The sequence below is a fragment of the Amblyomma maculatum genome, chromosome 6 (assembly GCF_055883805.1).
Source record: "Amblyomma maculatum isolate TAMU_Amacu chromosome 6, ASM5588380v1, whole genome shotgun sequence".
NCBI lineage: Eukaryota > Metazoa > Arthropoda > Arachnida > Ixodida > Ixodidae > Amblyomma > Amblyomma maculatum.
The window spans coordinates 14,116,311-14,143,840 of record NC_139349.1 but is presented as its reverse complement, the minus strand read 5'-3'; the positions used below and the strand labels follow the sequence as shown (position 1 = coordinate 14,143,840).

At 48.0% G+C, this 27,530-nt stretch overlaps 1 protein-coding gene and 1 pseudogene across 3 annotated transcripts in view; both read right to left on the bottom strand.

The window, feature by feature from the left end:
* bru3 (CUGBP Elav-like family member bruno 3) overlaps window positions 1-27,530 on the bottom strand; it is a 609,833-nt gene that overhangs the window by 483,814 nt on the left and 98,489 nt on the right. The gene's annotated exons all lie outside the window — the stretch shown is intronic.
* Window positions 12,770-25,671, bottom strand: LOC146185125 (histone-lysine N-methyltransferase SETMAR-like; annotated as a pseudogene).

Sequence of the window (27,530 nt, the reverse complement as noted above, 5' to 3'; positions counted from 1 at the left end):
TTTGAAACTCTCCTAGAAGCGCAGGAAAAGTGCGGATAATGAGAACTTTTATTTTTTGAAAACTCTGCGCCCAGCAAAACGCAGCAAAAATAACAATGCAATCTTGTTCGTGTTCAAAGAATCCGGCGGCTGCAAGGCCAATGCACGCGATGGAGCATTTCTAGAAGATGAAGCTGGAGTCTGTTAAACACGACTTAAGCGTGCGCCAGAACGAAAAGATAACTTTTGTTCATGTCGCGCACAAATACATTAAAAAAAGAAAAAAAAAAGAACAAAAGGTAGAATGGGAAGAGGATGGGGGAGTAAGCGCGGCTGGAAGAAAGAGTACGCCGACATAGAGCGGTAAAGAGGCCTACGCGTGATGAATTGGGCAACAAAGTTTCGTAATTTTCCCTTTATTTTGCCTTCACCGACAGAGCTGCCTTGAGCAATTAATCACTACGGCGCTTCATGTTGGCTGCGCTAGTGGAAAGTGAGCGACGAGTGCCGCAGATGCAGCTGCAGCCTTGACCGTTTCATTCGCCCGCTTGCACGTGGTGTGACTGATGTAGCCAAGAGGCATAGTACGCTACAGGCACAAGAAGGGCTCGTCGACGTTCGTATTTGCTAACTTCGTCTACATAATACTTCGCTGTTCACTCGAATTTTGTCGGGAGTGTACTTAATCGCATGGTTACACTGGTTTGTCATCTGCTCTCTGAAATAACTGCGCGACACAAGACAGTGCGCCAAACGTGGTTATTTGTTATAGTGAGAGCTTCGTTACTTTTGGGCGCAATTAAATAAACACATGGGGTGTTTGTGAAAAAACCGTGAAACGTTATTAGCGATGGCTATAAAAAGCGGACGAACGATAGAAATTCCATCCCATGTCACCTCCCTGTAAATACACTTAAGCCAGCTTCACAAACGCCAAGGTATTGCGATCGGAACTGGCGCTCCTCCTCTCCCTCTAAAATTTAGACAACTCTACCTGAAAGAAGTAAATAAAGAAATTACGCTGAGAATACTACTGCCTATCAGGCACCATTGCACCCCGACTGACCTCACCGATGTCGTGAGCCCGGCCAACGAATCAAATGACCATGCTGACCATGTTAAACACAGAACCGTTTCCATTTAAAATAACAACCGCGACAGAAACAAAAATTATGAGGGTAGATTTATAAAAAAAGAACAAGGCTTCGGGAACAAAATCGATCTAATTAGCTGAAAACCACCTGCAGACGGCGCAAGTAAACCGAAGTTTAACGTGACCACGTTAAGGTTCCCATGCCGCAAAAAAGCAGGCTTCGTGTTGTTTTGCTGTAATGCGAAAATCAGCGCCACCATGAGGTGCATCCCACATGAAAACGCGCGATCGCGTGCTTCGCTGCCACAGTACAGACGATGGCGTGCTGTGCATTACAATGTAAAATCGCTGAATGAGCAGGCAGAGTCAAAGGCGTTATCGTGCATGCCCTTCAGGCGAAACTTGAGCACCCCGTAATATTTTTTCTCGGGTAATTTGCATGTATACTTAATGCGGTATACTGTGTGGCGCAGAGTATCTGTGAAATAACAGAGGCTCAAATCAAGAGCTTAGCGATTAACCGAGTAACAGCGCGCCTGTACGTGAGCGAGGATTCGCAATGAAATCTGCAGACGGGATCCATTAGGGCTGTCGCGTTATACTCACTAAAGGCAGAGCTTCAGAGCGCCGCAATGTTTTCGACTTCGATCCCAGAGGCTATGATAGAGGGCTATTCACATTCTAAAGGCGACGACAACCCACTACTTCTAGGTCTGGATGCCACGACTGCGAAAAAGGTTATGGTGAACATTTTTAATGCGAGGGACCACGAGAGTCCCTCTTACATTTATGAGATCTAGAACGCTTGGGATGCATTACGAGAAACAAGGCGCAGTACAGCAGCAAACTACATTTGGGGCACTAGAAGGATGGATGGGATGGATGAAATATAGGAGCGTCCCCTTTGAAACGGGGTGGTAGCAGTTGCTATCATGCTAGGTTTTCCCCCTATATCTTAAATATTGTTTTAGATCGGTTAAATATACCATAATTCTAATTATTGAATTTTTGCTTCTACATTACTGGCATTATGTTACTTTTCTGCTTTTAAGTCACTAATCTTCCAATCGTTTCTTGCTAACTTTCACTGCAGGTTCATTCACCCGGCCACTGGTATCTCTCAAAACCCCAGAGCTCCAGGAAGAGTGACTGTGCCTGCATCGACTACCGGATGGATACCATCACATTCGAGTATATTATGGTTAATTATTTCTACGGATTTACCACATACTGCAGTTATAAGAAGGTTACGCCATCAGTCGGAGAAGTAAGGCACCAAAAATACAGAAACAGAAAAAAAGAAAAAGGAATGAATTTGATTGCATTCCAGCTTTGCGCAGCGGTTAGAAAATAGCGAGTGTGACTATGAACTACGTGCAGTGCACCACGCCTTTCACTTTAAGGTACAGCAAACAGTTACGACACGTCAGGCTTTAAAGAATGAAATTAAAAATCCGCTTCCTTGGTCCAGTTACATTTCACGCCGGCAGTACATACACTCAATTCTATCTTCCCCCGCCGCGCTGGCTAATTGGTGAGGATGTTCGACTGCTGATCCCAAGAGACAGAGGCGAAAAGGAAGGCGCACGTGTGCTGCGCGACGTCAGTGCACGTTAAAGACTGAGGTCCTCCACTACGGCGTCTATCATAGCCTGAGTCGTATTGGGACGTTAAACCCCATGAACCAAACTAATCATCTTTCTTCGATTACTCTTTTCACTCCTTTCATTCTGTTCTTAACGGCACAGTTAAGTTGTTTACTCTGAGGGTAAGAACTGGTTTTCTATTCCTCGCCGATAACTCTACATCCTTTGCCAGGTATCCGAAGCTCAGAAGTGCTTGTGCCAGTGGAGTTAAAGATCCCTCAGTTTCGTTCAGTCGTTCAGTCGTGTCCGACTCTTCGTGACCCTATGGACCATGTCACGCCACGCTTTCCGGTCTCTCACTATCCTCCTAACATCACGTAACTTCATCTGCAGTGCCTCGAGGATGCCATCTAACCATCGCGTTCGCTGCCTACCCCTTCTCCGGCGACCCTCAACCTTTCCCAACATCAAATCTTTCTCCAGCGACTCCTCTCTTCTCATCAGATGACCAAAGTAGCTGAGCTTTAACTTTAGAATTTGACCCTCCAATGAGCAGTCAGAGTTTATGGTCAACAATATCGACAATATCGACTGATTTGATCTTCTGGCAGTCTAAAGAACTCTCAAGAGTCTTCGCCAGCACCACAATTCAAACGCGTCAATTCATCGGCGGTCAGCCTTTTCACAGTCCAACTCTCGCATCCATACATCACAACTGGAAAGACCATAGCACGAGTTATACGGATCTTTGTTGGCAGACTAATGTCTCTGCTCTTTATTAGGCGGTCAAGGCTAACCATTGCTCTTTTTCCCAGAAGCAGGCGTCTCCCAATTTCATGGCTGCAGTCTCCTTCCGAGGTAATCCTGGAGCCCAAGAAGAGAAAATCTGTCACAGCTTCCACTTCTTGTCCATTGATGCTCCAGGACTTGATAGGGCAAGACGCCATGATCTTCGTCTTTTTAATGTTCACTTTAAGCACAAACTTCTCTCTCTGTTCTTGTACGCGCATCAGAAGTCTCTTGAGTTCCACTTCACTCTCTGCCATTAAAGTGGTATCATTCGCATATCTAAGGTTGTTGATACGTTTTCCAGCAATCTTCACTCCAGCTGAAGACTCGTCCAGACCGGCCTTCCTCATGATGCACTCTGCATATAGGTTAAATAGGCAGGGCGACAGTATGCAGCCTTGCCTCACTCCTTTCTCAATCGGAAACCAATCAGTAAGAGCATGCCCAGTTCTGACTGTGGCCTCTTGCCCTACATACAGGTTCCTGAGGAGACAGATGAGGTGAATTGGAACTCCCATCTCTTGGACAGCTTGCCACAATCTGCTGTGATCTACACAGTCAAACGCTTTCGCATAATCAATAAAGCAGAAATAGATAGGGTTCTGTAACTCTCTTGCTTTTTCCATGATCCAGCGAAGGTTGGCAATTTGGTCTCTAGTTCCTCTGCCATTGCGAAACCCAGCTTGCACGTCCGGAAGCTCTCGATCCACATACTGCTGCAGCCTACCTTGGAGGATTTTCAACATCACCTTGCTAGCATGCGAAATAAGCGCGATCGTGCGGTAGTTGGAACAATCTTTGGCACTGCCTTTCTTTGGAATGGGGATGTAAACTGACCTCCTCCAATCCTGTGGCCACTGCAGGGTTGTTCAAATCTTCTGCCATAATGTACCCAGAATGTTAACAGCGTCATGGTTGATGTTTTGAAGCAACTCAGCTGGAATGCCATCAATTCCACTAGCTTTGTTCTTAGCAAGGCTGGCTAAGGCCCATGGCCGGCTCGAGATCAGTAATCACAACCGTCTTATGTTAAGTTTGCACATTCGGGTCCTTCTTGTACAGATCTTCTGTGTATTCCTGCCACCTCTTCTTTATCTTTGAGGCTTCAGTGAGGTCCTTGCCTCGTTTGTCCTTTATCACGCCCAGCTTAGCACAGAAGCTTCCTTTGATATTTTTGATTGTCTTATACAGAGCTCTTGTGTTCCTTAATTGGCTGTTTTCCTCAACTGCTTGGCACTGTATGTTCAGGAAGGAATTCTTATCTCTCCTTGCTATTTTCCGAAAATTCGCATTGAGAACCTTGTATCTTTCTCTTTCCCCCATAACGTTTGCCATCCTCCTTTCCTCAGCTATTTGCAAAGCCTCTTCAGATAACCAGTTTGCTTTCTTGCATTTCTTTTGCTTTGGAACTACCTTAGTAGCAACTTATTGTATTATATCACGAATATCAGTCCGCATCTCTTCGGGCTCTCTGTCTTCTAGATCTAATTCTTGAAATCGCTTCCTCACTTCCACAGCATATTCTAATGGAATTTGATCCCGATCATACCTGAAAGGCCTTCTAGTTTTCTGAGTTTTCCTCAATCGAAGCTTAATTTTGGCAACAAGAAGCTGATGATCGGTGCCACAATTGGCCCCAGGCCTTGTTTTTACTGCTTGTATAGCGCTTCTCCATCTCTGCCGGCAAAGAATATAATCGATCTGATTCTTGTACAGACCGTCCGGTGAAGTCCATGTGTACAGGCGCCTCTTGTGCTGTTGAAAATGAGTATTCGCTATGGTCAGGTTGTTTTCTTGACAAAACTCTGTCCAGCTTCATTTGGCTCGCCAAGACCGAACTTGCCTATAATTCCGGATATTTCTACACTCCCGACCTTAGCATTCCAGTCTCCTATGAGAAAAACGACGTCTGATGATGGGGTGCGGTCTAAAAAGCATTGTAGGTCCGCATAAAATCTCTCAACGTCAGCTTCTTCAGCAGTAGTGGTCGGTGCATAGACTTGGATAACTGTTATGTTGAAAGGGTGACCTTGGATCCGAAGTGAAGTCATTCGGTCGTTTTTGGGGTTGTACCCTAGCACTGCTTTGCCCATTCTTCTGTTTACTATGAGAGCGACCACATTCCTTCTCTTGTATTCGTGCCCACAATAAAAGACATAATGATCGCCGGAGTTAAATTCTCCCATTCCGGTCCACTTGAGCTCGCTGATACCCAAGATATCAATGTTCAATCGGTTCATTTCTCGCTTGACGACATCCAGTTTACCTTGCGTCATAGATCTTACATTCAATGTTGATATGTGATATATCGCCTTGCAACATCGGACTTTTCGGTCGCTTCCCGACACATCCACAACTGAGCGTCCTTTTGGCTTTAGCCCAGCCGCTTCAGTCGTCCTGGAGCTACTAGGAATCGCCCTTTGTTCATCCCCAGTAACATGTGGGACGCCTTCCAACCTGGGGGGCTCATCTTCCGGCGCCATATCATTAATGGTATTGTGACTGGCCATAGGGTTTTCTTGGCAGAAAATACTGGAGTGAGTTGCCATTACCTTCTCCAGTGAATCACATTTTGTCAGAACTCTCTGCCGTGACCTGTCTATCTTGGGTGGCCCTACACAGCAGAGCTCACGACTTCATCGAGTTTCGCAAGCCCCTCCGCCACGACAAGGCAGTGATCCATGAAGGGGAAATATCCCTAGGTGAGAGAAACTATTCCTGAATGCTCCAGAACGGCGCACTTTCCCTATTCGTATTCCAACTCTTCCTACAGCCTTTCACAAGTGTGACAGTTAATGGGTCATTCTCTGCTACTGAATTGCGATTCACTGCCAGCATACAAGGGAATATACATGGAGATGATTGAAGGACATAAGTTCACGTGGGTGGCGTTGCGGGTTGATCTGACATGGCGAATAGTAATAGCGCAGGCACAGGACACCTTGGTTGTGATATTCAACCCGACCCATCTGAAATACGGTAATGAAAAATTCGTTGTTCTTTTATTATCATGGCGACTCGAGAAAGTGGCCGAACTAACGCACTCTAAGCTAAGTAAGGTGCTGGCGTCTGCCTTGGGGTCATTTACGTAGGCAATCACACAATGCACTATGTTCCACGTGAAGCATTTTAACAGGACAGTACTCGCTTTTCCTGTGTCCGTGTAGGAAGCCAGGGTGGTTTCAGTTATCGACCTGTACAGAAATTCAAAGCAAGCATGTGTATCTTGATCACCTTCATTTCCAGAAGTCAAACTCTACGCTCATTTGCTCTGCTTTGTTTGTTGTTCCTGATTATCCATTCTAATGACATAGACCAGTACGCCCCCCCCCCCCCCTCCCCCCTCCTATGAAAGCGTGAGGATACGTGCACATGAGTATGCGCGTTACTGGATGAGGAGGGATTACCGGTAAAGCCACAAAGTGCGCAGAGTAATTTTCATGATTCCGTGCTGATACAGTTTCACTAATATTTTTAAGATCGGGAATTTGCTGAGAGGAAAATAGCAGTGGCGTCATGGCTGCGAACGAGCCTGCGTGACTCGACAAAGAAAGATACTAAATAAAGGTGTCGAGATTGCAGCCACATAAAAACACTGCGAAAGCCTTACAGGTGAAAGAGAAATGCCAGAGCACAGAAAGGCGGCAAAGGTCGCTGACAAATGGAAACCTATGACGGAGTGGCGAAAGAGACCAGCGCATCCATCCTCATAAAGCTGTCGTCCGCAGTTCGGCAGCCTAGCAAGAAGCGCCAATTAGATTCGTCCCAAGCAGAGGAGAAACGTTGGATTCATGTGGAAGGAGAAGCTCCCGAAGAAGCCACGAGGCAGGCAGACCCCGCGTGAAGACGACGACGACTCGCCGCTCTCAAGACGAAGCTACAGCCCCCTCCGCCTTTTCGCTGACGTATATCGGGTGAGTGTCGAGGAGGAAACGAGCCATCCTGCCGGATATCTCTTCTTCTCCGAGAAAAACGAGAGGTGAGCAGGAGGGCGACTCACGACCACTATTTGCCAGGTCGCACCACTCTCTGCTGGGAAGTGAAGCGATGAGCCGGCGTCGGCGGGGGAGCAAAAAATTAATTTCCACACCGGCGGGGACCCGGCCGACTGGACCCGATGAAGCCGGCGGCAGCCGGCACTAATCTTGCCGAGACCCTGTGGCACGCACACAAACAGGACCACGCAGGAGGACGCACTTTGTCCCTGTTATCGAGGCGAGGGCACCGAGGTGCGCGTGTCCACCCTCCTCTTCCCAGCTGGCGGGCGGAGGATGCTGCGCCGCCTTTGCGGTGCGCCGCCTCTATTGGGGGATCGGTCGCTGATCGATGGGATTTGTGTCCGCCCAGCCTTTTGCCGCGCGTTCGCTAGGGGACAGTGCTGGCTCTGCACTCGTCCCCGACCAGGTGCCGAGGCCCCTGAAGTTACGGCAGTGTGACTCAAAAGAGCATGGTTCGCACTGACACTCGAAACTGCCCTGGATGGCATCTAGGAGATTTGAAAGATGTGGGAGTAAAACACAATAGAGATTACGAACACTTATTTGACGACGTAAGATTTGGAAACGTTATATATGTATAGGCTGCATGCAATGCGATTTTAAGTATTGTATGACAATATGATGAGAGTATGTTAAAAAAAAAAAGATATGGTAAAGAATAACAGGTATATCGGAAAAGAGCCCCATTTTCATAAACATTTTTTTTTTTGGCCGCAAAGACACAGCCTTAAAACTTAAGGGAAAGAGCACTGAAAATATGGATGTAAAAGGACAATACAGGCGCTGTTTCCCTCCACTAAAATTAAATCACTGATGCGTTTGACAACCACATATGGGCCGTCATAGTGGGCCAAGAGTTTTTGATGTAGGCCACGGCGCCGAATTCGACGCCACAGCCAGACTAAATCGCCTATAGAGTACGTAACCTGCCGGTGACTGGCATCGTATCATACTTTAGAACGTTCTTGTGAAGCACCAGATCGTAATCAGGCGATTCTCCGAGCTTCTTAGGCGAGATAGGGGGTCTCAGCCAGGCAGGGGTCTTCACGGCTTGAGAAGGGCCGGAAAGTATCCAGGGAGTAGCGTGGCGGTCTGGCATAGAGCAGGAAAAATGGACTGTACCCAGTCGTCTCATGCGTGGCGGTATTAAACGCATACGTGATGAAGGGTAGTATGGTGTCCCAGTTTTTATGCCCTGCGTCCACATACATGGCTAGCATGTTGATAAGCACTCTGTTGACGCGCTGAGTCAAGCCATTTGTCTGGGGATGGTATGGCGTCGAGTGTCCGGAAGTTAAGGCGCATAAGCGCATGAGCTTTTCAACAACATCCGCAGTGAATTGTCGGCCCCGATCAGTGATGATAATTCGTGGCGGCCCGTGTCGTAAGATCACTGAGTGCAGCAAGAAAAGCGACACCTGATGCTCCGTAGCAGATGGAAGAGCGGCGGTTTCACAGTGACGTGTGAGATAGTCCACGCAGATTACAATCCAGCGATTTCCATCCACGGACTTCGAAAACGGACCTACGAGGTCAATGCCTACTTGATCAAACGGAGCTGTCGGGGTCTTCACAGGGTGCAGCAAGCCAGATGGAGTTGCAGTTTTACGTTTGTGGCGTTAACATTGCTTGCAACTGGCAACGTATTGTTCAATCGTCTAGCGCATTCTGGGCCAGTAAAATCTTTCTTGAGCACTGTGGAGTGTTCGAACTGATCCCAAATGCCCATGGATCATCATGCATGACACGCAATACGCAATACGTCCGTGCAAAGCGTATATATATATATATATATATATATATATATATATATATATATATATATATATATATATATATATATATATATATATATATATATATATATAGACTTAAAGTAGGTGACACACGGCTACATTCCTTGACAAAGGCCGGACCCCGGCCGAAACGTCGGAATAAAGTGTTGTTTTTTCTACCGCGTGTCACCTACTTTAAGTCTATGCCCTACCGGACCCATTCGAGCTTCAACCCCCTCCCTATATATATATATATATATATATATATATATATATATATATATATAGAGAGAGAGAGAGAGAGAGTCTGAGGCAGCTGCTTCTAAGAAATAAAAAAAATTATATGCAAAAAATTACCCAAACCGTGATTTATTTAGGAACTCAGCTGAGAAAAAGCTTTATAGGACTTTTTTCTAGGCGTTGAAAGCGAATGAAGTGCTTTGCAGTGATGTACCACACTCATTTCATTGCATTAGCAGTGTAGCCGGCTTTCTCCAAAAAACTCCGTTGTGTGTGTGTATGCGTGAATGCGTCAAGCCTCTTCCTTTCTTTGGATGCACCTCCGTGCACCCACCGAGGAAAACGGATCTCCCAATTATGAGCCTCTTTCAGGAAATGCTAACGCGTAAGATTTCAGGAAAAGCCAACGCGTAAGCGGAAGGAAAAGTGACGTGAAGTCCACTTAAAAGGCGCAAAGAGAAGGCTATCAACGTAAGAAGGAATTCTACAACCAATAATCGTTATACAAATTTGTTGCATCACATCGTTGTATTGCATGATTCCTATTTTCCTGTCCCCTTTGTAACAGTGAATTCATTTCCCTCAATGTAACGTAACTAATTCATATCTCTACTCGTTGGCTATTCTGATTTTCCTTTTCTACTCCCGCTCTCTTTTCCTTTTCACATCATGCTCTGTTGCTGAACGCAGGCGTCTCTAGGCAGATGCTCTCAGCAAATAAGCAGTTCTCATCAGAAATGCAATGGGCTGGTTATTTCAAAGCCATTATAAGGCATAAGACATATATAAGCCAAATATGATGCACTACCGCCTAGCTTAAAATGGCTTCAAGTCGAAAAAAGAGGCTGCAGGTGGCATTGGAAGATGTTGGGGACAAAAACAAGCAAACAAAACAAAATCCTAGGAGATATTGGAGATGGGTGCCATAAAATCATTGAAGGCCGTTGAAACTTCACTCGAGTACACATAACAAGGATGAATTGTGAGTTTAATGGTAGCAGAGGCGTCATCGATGACACAGTACTAAATTGCATCTCAGCGCTCATGCATGCAACAAAAAAAAAAAGAGAATTTCCCTTGATCATAACTACATTACATATAGTGCTTCATATGATACGCTAAGCGGCATCAGCTACCTTTAGAAATAGTGAAACGTAGACAATAATGCAATGAAGATCGCAGATCGCATATCAGTGCTAAAATAGGATGCCCTGTTAATATCAAGTGACCTTCAATAATTAGAGCACTCAACAGAGCACTTCTCAATGGCTGCATAAAGGCGTTTGCAGAACGTAAATGATGATTTTTCTTTTGTTCATCAGCAGTTACGGTCGTCCTAAACCAAGTTACTAAACTACTTGGCGAAGTAAAATGTGTAACAGCACCGCAAGCGCAAGGCGCCGCTACGAACAGTCCGACAACACAAGAGCTCGAAATTTGCTCCGAAACTATCCTGCTATGACTGCAACGTGGTTTAACGCACCTAAGAGGCTCACCTATCTCCTTGTTTAGCCTCTTTCATAATACTGCAGGCTGTTAGGCGGCTGCGATACTGAGTGAAAGGCGAGACCACAGGAAAAATGGTTAATTACGAGCAAGAACACGAGGAAGAACGCAATTTTCAGAAATGAAATAAGAGAGAGAAAAAAAAAAAAAACCTTTAGAGGTGACACGTACTTTCAACTGTGTCGTAAAGGCGGAGTGGATAATAAAATCATATTACAATCAGACATTGTGCGAAGGGAAATGTTACGCGTAAGCTTGTTAGCTGTTGATAAAGCTGCCCGTAAGAACTTTTGGCAGATGCGGCGAGTTCTATGGGGTTTCACCTAGCATTAGACATTATTCGTAATCTGAGCATTATGCTGTCATATTTTATCACGATGAAAACAAAATGCCAGCATTTTGTTGCCGCCATCAATATTTTATTATTCAGATTAATCAATATTGAATAATCAGATTATTTGTTACCTACTAACAACAATTAGCATATGGTTCATATCGCGGTATTTTGAACTGCCCGATGACTAAATTGACGGCTTGAAACCAACTCGGCGGATCGGAGATTACAAGCAGTTTTTACTCAATAATTGTTTTTCCTTCATTTTGCAGCGTTTTTCAGTTATTGACATAGAAGAAATTGCTAGTACTGGCTGGACATCACACAACTGCGCAATATCTGAGCGATACCAATACTTTCATCAGAAGTCACAGAATATTACGGCTGCTCGCTCACCAAAATGCTTGGCATTCGTTGGAATGTTAGAGTGTATTTTTCACAGAACATGTAGAAAGATATTCACGCACTGCTTTTTCTCTTATGTTCGTGTTTTGCAACTTCTGATACATCAAACAACGAAAATTAAGCAAAAGGTTTCCTGTCACGAAAGGACAAAATTTCATTCTCAACATACTTTGCGCAGAAATATCTGGCGCAACAAACGTTCTAATGGCATTCTTATTTAACGAACTATATGTTTTAATAGCTGCAAAGTTTGGCCCCACCCTGAAGAAAGATTAGTGTTCCCAAACTGTGTAACAAAGACTTTATTTTCAATCCTCATATTCGGGAACGACGCACCACAAGTCATTACTTAAGCTGTGTTTTGGGGGAGACAATGGCCCGCGAACATACTTATTCAATGTCTATGCGGCAACCAAATATAACCACGACGTTAGCTAATCGCATTGTTAAGGCACCACGCCTTGAGCAAATGAAGCGGTCGGCAGAAAAGCGCGCAGTCGGCTCCCGTGGGCAGACGTGGTATTACGTTCTGCCGAGCGTGGTGGAGTTTCAGTGTCGTTCGGTAGTTACGCGCATTTATTCAGCGCGCACGCACGAACGTGCTCGCTGCGAGCCTTGGTGCAAGCGTCGTAGTTGCGTAGACCACAGCCTAGGGAGCCGAGCTCGGCGAAGAAAAATTGCTGGGGGAGGTGTGTGTGCGGGTGTGTGTGTGTGTATGCGGGCGGGCGGGCGGGGGGGGGGGGGTGCAAACGAACCGCGCGGCAGAGTGCGACAGCGCAGATTCGGCCATGAATAATTCGTCGTCGACTGCGGAGCGTGCACCAGCGACTGTCTCGCGCGCACGAGGCGGCCTGCAGGAAAACGAGGGCGCTGGCGTGGTCCGGCCTGGTGAAGAAAGAGTGGACGCAAAGGTGGTAAGGAAGGCCAGGGAGGAAAGCTTTTTCCCGTCCATTAGACGCGCTCCCCATCAGCGTCCATCCTCTTTTTTCTCGGCGCGCTGGGAAGGAGCGAGGCGTCTTCCCTCGGGGGACACCAGCGGATGCTCGCGGCCAAGATTTCTGTTGTTAGACGGCCATGCCCTTCCTTCCATCGGCGAAGGCACCACTGTCCCCGAATGCCCGTCTCCAGATGGGCTTCCGAAGCACCTGAAGCAGTGACACGGACGACGTGGTCCGATCACCGCAGGAGGTGCCATAAATACGGAGTGACGACCGGCTAGGGCTCTCCACACAGAGGTTACCGCGCCGTCCAGGTCTGCGGGGTCTATTGCATCGTGACCAAAATATAACTACAAAAAGTGTGATCTCGCACCAACGTCAAGCGAAAAGCTGATATCAGCAGCGTGAGGACACAGTCTGATATCTATGGGTGTCCGATACGAATACTTTCATTAGAAGGGGCGAGGATATTGCGGCTGTTCACCAAAACAGTGTTTAGGTAACAGCTTAGTTGAACAAAGCCTATAGGTGGGACTTTGGTTGTGCGTTGTTTATAACTCTCAGGACCTTTGCCAAGAGGAAGAGTGTAACGCTAGTGCATGTTCTACAAAAAGACATGGAAACACCTGTACGTGGACTTGAGATTAGGCGAGCAAACGGAAATAAAGCATATTCTTCTTCGAGCTGGAGACGCTATGTTTGGAATCGCTTCTAACTCCTCCATTTTCAAGTCTTGATTTAATTTTTTCCAGCGCTGACAGTTATTAGGGCATTTTTTTTTTTCGTCGAGCACAGCATTCATATACTAGACAACCACGTCTTGGGTTTTGGACCTCCAGAACTAATCCAGCAGAATGAGTGCCAAGACTGGAGGTCTAAGCCGCGTTCAGACTACGTGCGCAACGCACGTATCGTTCGTAAGGATCGTAAGCGTAAGCGCAAAAAACGTAACGTGTCTGTTCAGACTGCTGTCGTATTGAACGTAAAATGCGCAACGTACGCAGCCAGCGTGGGCGTAAATGTCGGAGGACCCGCGACTTTTACGACTAGTACAGATACGTCTGTTACGCGCGACCAATGCGCACAGCCGTTTCGGTTTTTTCTTTCCGGTCACGGGGCTTCCGGTCCTCCCAGATTTCGCGCGCAAGCCACTAGTAGGCGACATCATCCAACACTCCTACTCTGCTGCAGTGTCTCGGCTCGCCGTTGTTATTGGTGTTGTGTCGGTGATTGTGTCTGTGTCGGTGATTGTGTCTGTCCGCAGCTTGATCATGTGCAGTGCGGAATCTTCGCTGTGGAATTAGCAGCCTCTCATAAAAAAAGTTCGGCAGAGGCCGGCTCTACTACGAGTAGCTGAAATCGCACAGAGAGAAGTGCAAAACGATGCCTGGCTGCAAATTGCCAGTGCGCTGAGTCAAAGTAGTAAGTGGTTTATCAATCCGTTTTTTCATGTGCGAACAAGCTCTCAACAAGCAAATGCTTTCTCTAGTTTAGTAAAGTGAGGTTATGGAGGCGGGGGATGCCTGCTTCATCCCCGTGCATTCTCGCAGCCCATCGACTCCGTTTTCAAGTGAGGAAACAGTTGGCCGGCAGCGAAAGGCCGATGCGGGGCGACGTTGCGGTCGGGCCGCAGAACGGAGCTGGTGCGGACTCGTCGAAGTTTGAAAGAAGCTCACCGTAAAAGAGAAAAAGAAAACAGCATTTTCTGAGGGGGGACGAGGTTCCGCGGACGTTTCCGTGTCTGCCGCGCGCCCCGGCTCATTGTTTGGAGTCAGTAGTACGGCCTTTGAGTCACCGCCCCGGCCCGTCTCCAAGATCGCTCCGGGGCACTGGTAAAATCGCAAGCAGGGATGCAGGCGGACCGTACGCCTGGTTTGTTGCGAGAGAGTGCGATCACGGGACACGGAGCAGGAGTGCGCGATACGTCGACAATGAGAACGGGCGCGTGAAGAAATGTGCGAAGGAGTGAGCGGTGCGTCAGCACGGTGAGCGGACGTTTGAAAACTGTGTGCGAACGTGCGTGTGTGAAACGAAGTGTATTTATAATCGAGTTGTTAATTGTTAATATACCCATTGTTCTTTTTCGTATTTTATTTGTGTGTCCAGTCTTTTCTTTCACATCTCATTTTGAGCTTAAAGAGCCCAGACCTCCGCTATCAGCCGCTTGCTAATCGGCGCCATGTTGAGAGCGCTGATTGGCCGGTCGTAAAGAGCGCATCTTACCGAACGGCCCAGTGTGAACATGCGCGGTCGCAAGCTACGTAAACGGGAGTTCCAGCCACTATGCGCACTGCGATAAATACGATACTTACGACGGATGCGCACGTAGTCTGAACGCGGCTTAAGAGCGTCGGCTGTGTCAGGCATTGCTTAGGTTTTGAATAAAAAATGTGAAGAAAAAAGTGTGATTCTCAGCAAAGAATCACGCCATGCAAGTACAATGTATAAACCCTTGTAGCCGCTTGGTACACAGTTAATCTCTGCGTTGTGGCTTTGTGCCAGACATACCAGTAGCACCGAAGATTTTTCTCGTGCAGGAAAAATTCAGCACGCTGTACCCAGATACTTTGCCTGCGGATAAGGCAAACGACACGAAACCCTAAGGAAAAGGTCGACTGCTACCACCACGTACTAGCATCGGAGTCGTGTCTAATTCAGTACGAGCTCCGCCGACGTAACGAGCAAAGAAAGTTGCGGGAGCAAAGCGAGTCGCTTTTTGAAAGGAGTCCATTAGGAGAAGAAAAGAGGAACGCCGCCAAGGAAATCGTTTTCCGCGAAAGGCGTTGCTTAGAAGCGACAGTTTTATTGCCTTCGAAAGTGGCACACGCGTTTCCTATTAACAGCGTCAGATGCGGCGAAAGTGCTGACTGCAAGACCGCAAGGGAATGAAGAAAAAAAAAACGAAAGTGGGAGAAGGAGCTTGCGAGCAGACTGACTCTGGCTTCATTCGACAAGAAATTAAGAAAAAAATCAATGCCCTGGGTTTCGACGCAACGCCGCCAGAGAACCAGCGAAGACTAATTAAATGCGTTCGACGCTTTCTCGTACGCGCTGTCAATGGCTGTCACTGCCTTCCCGTCCTCTCCTCTTTTTCCTCCCCACGGGAGCAGCGCGTGCGACGACGGGCTAGTGTTTGATGTTCCTATGGCAGTGAAGCCCCTTTGAACACCCGCATGCGGACGGCGACAGTGGCATGGGCGCAAAGGACTCCGGGCGGCGGCCATCAATAGCAGCAAGTTCCCGCTGATTTTGGGAAAATATAAATGGAAATGAAAAACAAAACAATGAGAAAAGCCGCGAGAAATGACAGAATAGAGAATGGGGAGGAGGTGAACCGGCCACAGTTCGACATTCAGCTTTGGGGCTCCTTTTCTGACTCCTTCTCGCTCGACTCGCTCTTTGTGCCGGGTGCGTGGAGGAGTCTGCGTCCTCTCTCCCTTTATCACCCTTTACCAAAGGATTGCCGCCTCCGGACTCGGTTCGAATGCGCTTTCGTGTACGCACGATTGTCAGCCTGATGAATCGCTAGAAGAGAAAAGGAAGGCGAGCAAAGCTGCTGGCTGGTCTCGCGGCAAGTGCAGATTGCTGAGAAAGAGGTAGGGAGGGAGGGAGGGTTGGATGGGGGTAGATGGGGGTAGATGGGGCAGGGTGCGGAGGACGGGAGAAGAGGTGCTGCCTTTTGTTCCAGGCGGCTGGCGCCGGCGGCGCTTTCAAGGCGTTGCCGGCCATCGGTGCTTGGGCGAGCGAGCGATGCCGACAGAGCCGCGCAATGAGCGCTTATTCTGGCGCCCGGACTCCTTTCGCAAGCCCGCCATCGGGTCGGCCGATTGACTTTGTCTTGTCCATTGGCTTTGGTTCTCCATTCGCCCTTCAATCCCGCCAGCGATAGCCACACAGCATGCGGAGCGGCCCTTTTTTTTATCTTCTTCGAGACCCTCGAAAACATGCCATATTTTCAAGCGCCTAGTCTAATCAGGCGTTGAGTCGAACCTTCTATTCAGTGTAGGTTTAGTGGGAGGGAGAAAGCAAATAATACTGATTTGCAGGTATAAAAGAAAACGTCTAGACAAAGAATCCAATGAGATATTTTTTTCTGTGCCCATAATGAGAGCAGTCCTAATAAAGATTTGTCGCCAACCCTCGTGCTACTCCCGCGACATGAAAACATGGAATAGGTGTTACTGATACACAAAATATAGACGCGTGCCCAAGTAGTACTTAATTTGAAGCTGCATGACCCAAAGCATATTCACCCTAAATATTTCTTGCGGCTATCGTCGAAGCGTTACTATAGCTGAGATGGCTAACAGTCCCCACCTCTCCAAGTTTACAACCGCTGTACTCAATGGTGTCGAAGAAAACTCGTTCCGTTAGGTCATGCCTGCGCATGTTCAGCGCGTCCTACATGGCGACTTCGACCGCTTGGGTCTATTTCGCCTTGGTCGCCGCTGCGCTTTCGGACCGCGTCCATCTGGCACAGCGCGGCTGCGTCGAGCACGCGTGACTTTCAAAGAAACGGCTCGGCAGAGCACGCTAGCGCTCTCCTGAGGGAGAACCCAACCGCCAAAGCCGGGCCGCCGGATTCGATTTCGTAATGCGTCATTGATTTCACCGCGCCAACGAGCAGCTTGCGCAAACACTCGGAGCGGGGCAGGATTGAATGAAGTCGGCGGCTAGACCGGAGCTCGCCACGGTCCAAGCCGCGGCGAGCGTATCAGCGGGATATCGCTTGCAGTCTTTCGACGATGAAGGGACTGTTCCACGCTTTCTAGCCTTGAATGCGCTGCAGACAGGTTGCCTTGGCAGAGCTTAAAAGAGTTCTGTGCAACGACGCTGCGCGCACGAATGGTAGGAGGACCCCTAAGTGCGCGCTATTTCCGTGTGTAATACTATGCACGAGCCTAATATACAAGATGCGTGAAGTAACTTGAACCAGAGATTTTAAAAAATGCAGTAATCTGCAGCCCGCTGAAACCAATGATACATTGTTTGAAATCATGATGTGCTCCTCAAAATACGCTTTTTATTCCGCCTAAGTAGTTAACTAAGATAAATTATGCAAATTTTTATATATTTATTACAGTGGTAACAGCTTCAAGGTAGGTTGTAGAGGGAGCTTATTAACAACAGATCTAGTTTATTGTGGCATCGTATCTCCTACGGTGTCCTTTTTCGCGGCATCTAAAGAAAGCCCGCGAATTGTGGAGACACCACGTGGCTGCGCTCATGAGCTATCATATTGCAGCGCTCTCAACAGCGCATCGAGCAAAAGGAACGTGCTCGTGCTAAGCTGATATATGATTGTGCGTCAGTACTTTTCACGGCAGCGCGCAGAAAGGCCGCGCTGCGTCTCTGATAAGCGACAGACAGGCCACGGACAGCCAACCGTAATGACATTTTAACTAGGTGGTTGCATAAATAATTCAAGAAAGGGAGATAGTTCGTCTGGTTCTTTAAGGCATCCTCCGCTTTTTTTCTCCCTTCAATCAGAGTGCAGCTAAGTAGCAAGTGCAGACTTCATCCGATGTCTCGACTAATCTCGAGTGCTATAGGGGCGAAAAGAATGCGTTTCTCGAATGGAGAAAAAATTAGTTGTGGTTTAACTCTGGTTAACCCTAGCAACAGCCGAAGCTTCTTTTTGACTGCCAAGTTAATCCCTTATCACGCCCTATCAGTGTAAGGTGCTACATTATTGGGGACACTTAAGCTCATCCTTTGAGAGTATGACACGAGAGCGTAAGTTACCGGTCTTCTTCTCAGTCGTTCAAGATCCAGCGTGGCCTCCTCCGCCGGGACCACGCGATGGCTCGAAACCTGGCGCAGTATTGCTATCGCAATAAAAAGCAGGCACGGTGTTACGTTAGCCTTAGGTGCAGCGGGCGGCGACCGGAGGCGATCAGCTACGATATTTCATAACTGGCATCCCGGAACAAAATGAAGCTCATCGACCATTACATGTTCGACACTACCATAGCCTCAGGCAGACCAGAAGCTTCACCACAAAGCGCCATAGACCGAGATCTGCAATTCAAGCAGTTCGAGCGAATATGCTTTCTATCATCGATTACCGTCCTCATGCAAACGTGTGAAATGTAAGCGCAGAAACTAATAGTTGCCGGCATCGACGGCATGGAGGTCGCTGAAGAGCGCAGGCCTCCAGCCTTACCATGTCTATGGTATCTGCACATCAAGAGCTTGAACATCAAAACATGCAAAACCATCTCGACTTTTCAAACTGCATGTTAATCAAGGTTATTTGGACTAAGGAGGTAAATCTCTCGAGGTTTTTGCAGGTAAACCTTCACAACGCGCACTACTGGAGTGATTCAAACGTCCATTGGCTTACTGAGTCTCGTAACCAGAATTTTGATGAAACCTTGATCAGCGCTGTATTTTTATTGACTCACTCACAGGAAAGTGATAATGTGTCTGAGATCCTCGAAGGGGAAATGGATAAACTATCCTGCGGCCTGCCACTAGCACGGCTCCCTGGCGTATGGTGCTAACAAGACTGGGCTCCTCCCCACGGCCAATTCAGTGTGTGGCTTGATCGCTCTTTTCTAAACGGCTGGATTGGTTTCCACGGACCCGTGGCGTGACCTGCCCGATCCTAAGACGTCATACTTTTTTTTGTAGGGGGGGGGGAGGGGGGGGGGGTATCAAGGATCGGGCGTACTACGACATACTACAAAGTCAACGTCCGACACCCTGAACACAGATAAGTCAAGGTTGTCGTCGAATACTCGAAGGAATAAGGCTTGCTATCGGACATTTTGTTTCTAAGGTAGCAACGGGTGCTTCCTAAGCGTATTACCTACATTATTTACTACATCCGCTGCTTCTGAGGTAGTAACCATGTAATAAGGTAGAAATAGTCAAGAGAATGTAGCAAAAACAGCCTTTCCTACATTTCTAGTACCTTCTATTTTCTGAGTGCTTCCGTCAACGAAACATTAAGCCCCATGTACCGTCGCCAACTCGAAGGGCAAGCTCACCACTCACGAATTCTTCACAGCTCAGGAAGGTGTCATAGCAACTTCCAGTGACAGATGCTTGAGACAGAAATAGTAAATTTTCTGCAATAGCTGCAGCGAAAATACATTACGTTTTGAATTAACCTTATCTCAGCATGTGCGGCTTCTAAGCAGACAAAACCACCAAAACCAATAAACCTAAGTAATAAACCAAAACCAATAAACCAATGCAAATGTGGAATCAGTATGCATAATCTGGATTCAAGGAGAGGTTAAGATCCGTCGCGCAGACAAATAAAGCGCCCTGCAACTCCGACGTAATGCATCTGAGTTAGAGGCTGCTTTGCGCTCACGTGGCCATGCGCAACACACGGCACTTCGCGAAGCTTTTCTTGGCACGAGCACAGGTTGTTGATCTACTGGCGAAAGATTTTGATATTGTAGTAGTAGCGCACGTCTTCACAAATTCCCTCGGGTGCCGTTAATTATTCTCTGCAAACGGTTCGTCCACATCACTAAGACAACAAGCGTCGCATGGCTGTTCGCGCAAGTGAAGTGAGGGCATGGGAGAAAAGTCATGGGAGAAGACACTAAGATCCCCCTAAAAACGTATGATGCGATAGCGCACGCCACCAGCTAAGATCCCCCTTAAAACGTATGATGCGATAGCGCACGCCACCAGCTAAGATCCCCCTTAAAACGTATGATGCGACAGCGCACGCCACCAGCCCACATATAAAGCCCCGCTTTAACCAAGCTGTATGAAAGTGCCTGCGTGCCCTATGGTTAACATGAATGGAAGGGTCGTGGCAGGCTTATTCTGATATCATCTTCCCATATATGAAATGAGACGCCCGAGTTGGCAGCTCCTGCCAAATGCAACGTCAGACAACCATACGCCCCGGCCAATGCGCTGCCATGTTAGTTGCCAGCTACCGCCTGCCAGCGCTATGGTCGTGCATTTTTTTTTCTTTTTGCTGACAACGCCAACGCTGGCGCCAACGACAGATGTTCGGTGAACGGGACTTTTAACGCTTTGTTGAAACTTATTGGGGATAATTTAAGGGGAACTCGCGATAGCGTAGCCGGGCAACCGAAAAATAAAGCCCCGCTTCAACCAATTGGCCATATAAACATGACTGCGCAAACAAGCAGTAGTCTGCCTCGGCACCCAAGACTGCCGTAAGATTGATCCTTGTCTCACCTTCCTACCTTAAATGAGCAACCTATAGTTGGCACCTCCTCCAAATTTCTTGACATCACGTGTTTAAGGCGCCCAAACCATCGAAGATTGGTTGGTTGGTTGTACAACTTTTAATTCCATCGGAAACGGGGAGTCGTGCGCCCGCGGATTAGAGGCTGGCAGGTAGCCCTTGGCTTGTTGCGGCCTCTTCCGCCAGATGGACGGTGCGGTGCTGGATCGCAGGGTCCGCGCTTCGCAGCAGGGTATCCCAGGCTTCTCTACTTGTAATATTTTGTCCTATCCCTGGAGATTGTGGGCACTCCCAAATTATGTGGTCGAGGGTCCCTCTCGCCCCAGAGTGTTTGCCGAGATCATAACATGCCCTTTAACGCTACAGCGTCAAAATGTTCGAAATTATTTTTTTTTTTATGAAGCCAGGTATACATTCAATATTCAAGTTATGTAAAAGTAAGCATACCATTCTTGCCAGCGTGAACGTTTGTTTCTCTCCAAAGTTCCTATTTTGAAAACCGAGAGGCACAGAAAACCCACAGGAGAACGCCGCATAGTTTTCGGGACAAGCACGACAGCGTATGCATTCCGATTCCTGTAAATCTCTCCGCACTGCCAAGCGTACCCCGTTCCTGCAACCGGCTTTAGCAGGCCATTTCTCTCGCTTGGTGAGCTAGACGATAGAAAGGCGTCGGAGAGAGACGGTGCGCGCGGGCGCCGTTGTGGACGACCGCAGTCCCACTCATTGTCAAGGAGCGCCGCGGGCCACCCGAACCTATTAATCTCGCAATAATGAGCGAACTGTCTTCCGGTCCCAACGGCGGGGCCCACACAGCGTCGATAGCGCAGCCGCTGTGGTCTTGTGCACAGACGGCGAGGATTCGGTAGCACTGACTGAATGAGCCGTGAAACCGGAAATGGAATGGACCGGAAGCGGGCAGCGCTCAGGCGCTATTTCTTAATGCACGCGCGCGCATCGGGCGCACACGGGTGCGCCCAGCTGTGCCAAGCGCAGCGGCGGAGACGTCGATCGCGTCGGCGGTGGATGCGGTCTCTGGCGGGGCGCCCCGAGTGGCGGCCGATAAGGCGCATCGGCCGCGCACTGAGTTATGGCCAGCTGGCTCCCATCTCGCCGGCGGTCGAATTGTGGACGCAAGCGTGCAAAACTGGCCGCGGCCCGCTTTTTAGTGAAAATCGATGCTCGCGCAGCGATGGGGCGAGCCAAAAAGAGTTTGATTTGCGGGCCAGGCGCTGCGCTCCCTCTCCCATCGCGTTTGCACGGGCGAGGGGGAGTTGATCAGATGCGACGCGTGCGCGCGTCCGATAGGCGCGTAGAACGTCTGATCTATGGCCGACTCTGGGCTGGTGCCATGACGAATGGCCCCGGGCAAGGAAGATTGATCGCAAAAACCGGCGTCTTGCCGGAACGCGGCCGACGACGGCGCTCGGACCGCGCACACGCTCGGAGCTACAGGCCGGAAATAATTTAGTGGGCCGGGCCGCGAGAAACGCTGCGCGAGCGCGCGGGCGCTGCTGCTCTTCTTGGTGCCTGATTATGGCTCTTTCAGAAGCAGTAAGGAGAGAAGGCGAAGTACTGCAGCTATCCGTCGCTCGACAGTTCGAAGAAATAAACAAATGGGCGTATTCGTGTCCGAGCAGACGGAAGATGTTTGAGAGCGAAACTGTCGGACTGAACAAGTTGTTCCTTGAATTGTTATTTCCTATATGCGCGATTTCCCGAAGTCCGCTCGATGCTCTCGCTTTTCTAGTTTAGCGATCTTTTTTTGTTTTGCTCTTTTGACTACTCGCTTTTCATTTTTTATTCTCATTGCCTCTGGGTCCACGCTTGAATTTTTCGCGTCGCTCGAACTTCGCTATTTTGGAGAATCGGTGCGATCTTTCACTGGCCCTAAACCACGCCATTACACGAGACTGCACTCTAGGTGATCTTGGGACCACCTGGTATTCTGTACCTGCATATTGCAGTGATCTGCGGTTAAGAACGCTTTTCGGGTTCCGCCACATTGATGTCGCCGGCGTAATCAGATACAGTGCTTCATGATGATCGGTTAGAGTTCACTGACGTCATGACAACACAGCACGCACAACAGCCTGTGACATCACGCATCCCAACTTGCCTGGGAGCAATGCTGACCGGTAATAATGAAGGAACTGATGCATGGGCCCATGATATCACGCTACGCCGATTATGCAGAATGACATCCACTGATCGAGCCACATACGATGACGTCGCTCCAGGACGCGGCTACAGAGTTCAGATGGAGGCGAAACGCTTGGTGCCCGTTTTTTTTTTTTTTTTTTTTTTTTTGTGACATCAGTTTACGTTTGAGAATCTCATGTCTACGTGCTTAGCGCCCCGAGGTAGTAATCCTGCTAGAATAGCGCTTCGCGCCCCGCGAGGCGTCTTTGAAATTCGTTTTTCTACAACAGCTTGTACGTCTGGCCAATTTTGGGATATAAGGGACAAACACGTAAGTGCCGTGAACTGAACGGACCAGCTAAATACGCATTGCCATTTGAAATACAACACTGAATGAAAGCGCGCTGAGGAAATTATCCACTCTTACTATTCCTATCTTTTGGTATAATACTTAGCACAGCATCATAACACAAGCCCTGAAAGCGATTCGCAGAAAGTGGTTTTCGGAAATCATCGGCGATGGAGTCCTGCCAAGTACTGCAACGTTTCTTGAAAGTGGCAGGTATGCACGATAGGCTTTAATTTCACTGTAGTGTAATGCTCTTAACAACATTTTTCTTTGACGCTTTTCAGGACGGCAAACCAGTTTTCTCGTCGATTCTTCTAATTAACTTCTCGACCTCTCCTTGTGTTATCTTTTTTTCTTTTTCCTTGATAAGCATTGCCAAAAATGCTGTGTAACTATATCACTGAGCACGCAACCTTATTCGCAGTTTAAATCACATTGCAGGAGTTCGGAAATCAATCAAGGTAGCTACGTTTGCGCCTATAGCCTGAATTACCCACTTCGGAAGCTCAAAGGCTTTAACCTTCTGCTGCTCTGTCGTATTTCGCAGATGTTAATACCGATCGCCACGGCTGCATGAGGGTGGACACGAAAAACGAAAATGTCATGCATATAATGTATAATTTCAGTGCAAGCCGTGACATTTCAGTTACTACAAATTAGTGGAGTCTCACTCCGCGGGACAATTTGTAGTTCACGGCATTCCTAAGGCCGGTAAAAATCTGCAAATCACCAATACTCTGCTTGAGCTCTCCTTGTATTGCACGGTGCCAGTGCATCTAATAGAGGTCATGACATGGTCGCCCAATATATTTCAGCTTTGTATCGCTGTAGATGACACCGGACCTCATTAATATGCTTCCGAAGTCTGAGCTCCGTAGACGCATTCTTTATACCGAAATAAGTTTCTCTCGTTTAAAAATGCTGAGGTATAAAGACTCGATTAGGGTAACCGCTGTTAGTGGCTTGACAATGTTTTGATGCGCCATGCAGGCCAACCGCGGTTAAGGCCGATCGTCAGGTGACGACGCGGCGCGCGGAGGAATCGGTTTGTGTTGTCAGCGATTGCACCACCGGCGCACAAGCAAGCTGGTCAAAAAGAAAATAAATGCTTATACATTCCCATACCGCACCGCACCATATTGCATTGTACTGTATTGCTCTGTACTATGCCGTACCATGTCGCACTGTACCATAACTTTGTATTCATTGTAAAACTTATTGACAGCACACTACGAGGTCTGTTAGAAAAGTATCTGACATTTGGTTGAATAAAAAAAAAAAGCTGGCATAACTGGAGCGTTGCAAACCTAACCACCCTGAAATTAGTCTCCTTGGGGCTCCACACATTTCTCCTAGCGGTGCTGCCATTATTAGAAGCATTCTGAAAAGGCCTCTTTCGGAATGAAGTTTAGCTCTGCTGTCGTTGCAGCCATACGAGCTCTCTTGTCTGAAATCGCGCTCCTTTCAATGTCCTCTTGGTTTTGGGAAACAGCCAGAAGTCTTAGGGTCCATATCAGGAGAGTAAAGAGCCTGTTTAACTACAAAAGTCTGGTTTTTCGTCAAAAAAAAAGTCTGAATCAAGTGTGAGGAATGTGCAGGAGCCTTGTCGTGATGGATGCGCCAATTTCCTCTTTGCCACAACTCCCGTCTGTTGCTCCGCACAGCATCGCGTGACGGCGGAGGACATCCCTGTAGTGTTCCTTGGTATTTTTTTGACCCTGCGGTGCGTACTCGTGGTGTACACACCGCGGGAGTCAAAGAAAGCAGTCAGCATCAATGTGACGTTGCTACGCACTTGGCGGGCCTTCTTCAGTCTCGGTGGCGTGGAATGCTTCCGCTTTGACGACTGGGATTTGGTTTCAGGGTCGTACCCATACACCCAAGACTGGTCACTAGTGACTATGGTGCTCATGAAGTCGATGTCACTGTTTGTGGAATCCAGCATGCCCTGTGAGACTTCAGTACGAAGTTGCTTTGCTCCACCGTGAGCAGCTTCGGCACGAATTTCGCCTCACCCCTCTTCATGGCCAAATCTTCGGTGATAATGGAATGTGCAGAAAAAGTGTAAATGCCCACCTCTCTCAAAATTTCTCGGATAGTCGCACGACGGTCCCGCGTCACTTCGGCAATGACCTGGTTATTTCGGCATGTTGATGGCCGACCGGAGCGTGGCTCGCTCTCTACCGATGTGCGGCCGACTTTAAGCCGTTTTTAGCACCGCTTAATCTTTGTGATGCTCATAGCATCGTCACCGAAAGCCGTCTGAATATTCCGAATGGTTTTCCCTTGGCTGTCGCCCAGCTTCTGGCAAAATATGATGCAATAGCGCTGCTCCAGTCGCTCCGCAATTCACCTTGCAATAAAAAACCGACGAGAGCACTGATCACTACCTCATTCAAACGCTGCGTCCCAGCGACTGATGTAGGCGGTAAAAAATTCGCGCATGTGCACGAAGGTTCAATGTCGACTGATATAGACGCGCTTGTTTCATATTCATCAGGGGTTCAAACATTAAAATAAAAAGTCGAATGTTTTTTCTAACAGACCTCGTATTCTGTATACCACGAACTGGAGGCTAGTCGGTCAGGCATAGTTTCAGGTGAATCTGCGGAACGGCACGAGGCCTACGCGCCGTTTGTCTCCTCTCGTCTAGGCCTTATGTCGTTGCGCTGATCTACCTGCTATGGCCTGCTAAAATTATGTGAGCGTCTATTTGGGGCAACGTTTCAAAAAGAGAAAAAACAACTCTGCAGGACACATCAGTTAACACAACGGATAACTTTCGCTGTCCTTTAACAGACTTTCACTGTTTGAAAGCAGCGATTATGCATTCTTACATCCGCTTCAACCGGCCTTCTCGCGCTGCTTTCGTTAACTGAGTGTGCTACAATAGCCTGCTCAACGGCTGGCGACCTTGACGTGTTCGGTCAAGGTCACCAGCCGTACACAGTTTTGCTTCGTACGTTCTAGCGTGCTTTGGTCGCCAATGTGTAGACAAACCTTAGCTGCAAGTCGTAGACCTGCTCTCAGGTTCAAGATACTGTCCTCAGTGTGTTTCGTAGACATTTCGCTTTGCGGTCAGTGGGACGTGAATGTAACATGAAGCCATAAATGGTATCGGGCATTTTATAAAAGTCAAGCTAAAGTTCAGTCTTTCGGCAAGGGTTGCAAAAAAGCATTATTTGTCATACTTCCTTCGCGGCGAAATAACAAATCATTTGGACCATCTAAGTGCCAGGAAGTGTTCAAGTTGGCGCACGCTAGCCAGTAAATTCGACGCGCGATATTTAGGGGGATGACGCAGTTTTGGGAAATCCTCATTTAACGGAACTTTCAGAGCACCGCTCAGTTTGTTTGAGTTTTTTGTGCAACATCGATAGCCGCGATTTAAAATTACACTTTTGCCGCCCAAAATGTTTTCCCACAGGTTCAAGAACAATGGCACGAAGTAGACGAAAAAGAGGGAAACGCCGTTTTCCGCATCGGTAACACGATTGCCACCGTCTAGCACAAAACAAAGGAGCCCAGCACACGGATACTAGGGAGCGCAGAAAATTCTGCTCGTTTAACTCCTTAGAACAGTGAATGAGGAAAAAATAAACAAACAAAAAAAAAACGAAAAAAGAAAACGACAGAAACTGCGCTTTCATCTCGGCTCCTTTGCCAGTATGTTTTTACACTTGTCTTGTACATGACCTATCCAGTGGAAAAGGTCTTAAAGGAATTTAACAACAAGCGAAAGAAACGCCAGACAAAGGAGCGCCGCCGGCAGGGGGCGCAGGATGCTGCGTCTGACAAGATATTGCCCGCAGTACAACCTCCATCAGTTGGCCTCGGGAGGAAGATGAAAGCCCAGAGCGCACAGCCGGAGACGGACGCAGTGGGGAAGCGCCGTCGTGGGGAGGAGGGCCGCAGATCGGCGCAAGTAGAGCGAAGCACGCGCGGCGGTCCTTTGAAATAACCGGGCAAGTAGTGCGCCGAGCGCTCCTGGGCTGCCGCTCCGCAGTACGGAGCGTGGGATGAAGAGAGTGCGACAGGGAAAAGGATCCAGGAGGGGAAACGCCGCTTGGAAGGGCAGCGACAGGAAAAAAAAAAAAAAAAAAAAGTAAAGCTCCGTCGAGAGAAGCAACACTCTTGAAAAACTGTCGAAAGACGGGTCGTCGTTCGTTGTCTTCTCCGTCGGTGACGCAAAAAGAAAATTCCACAAC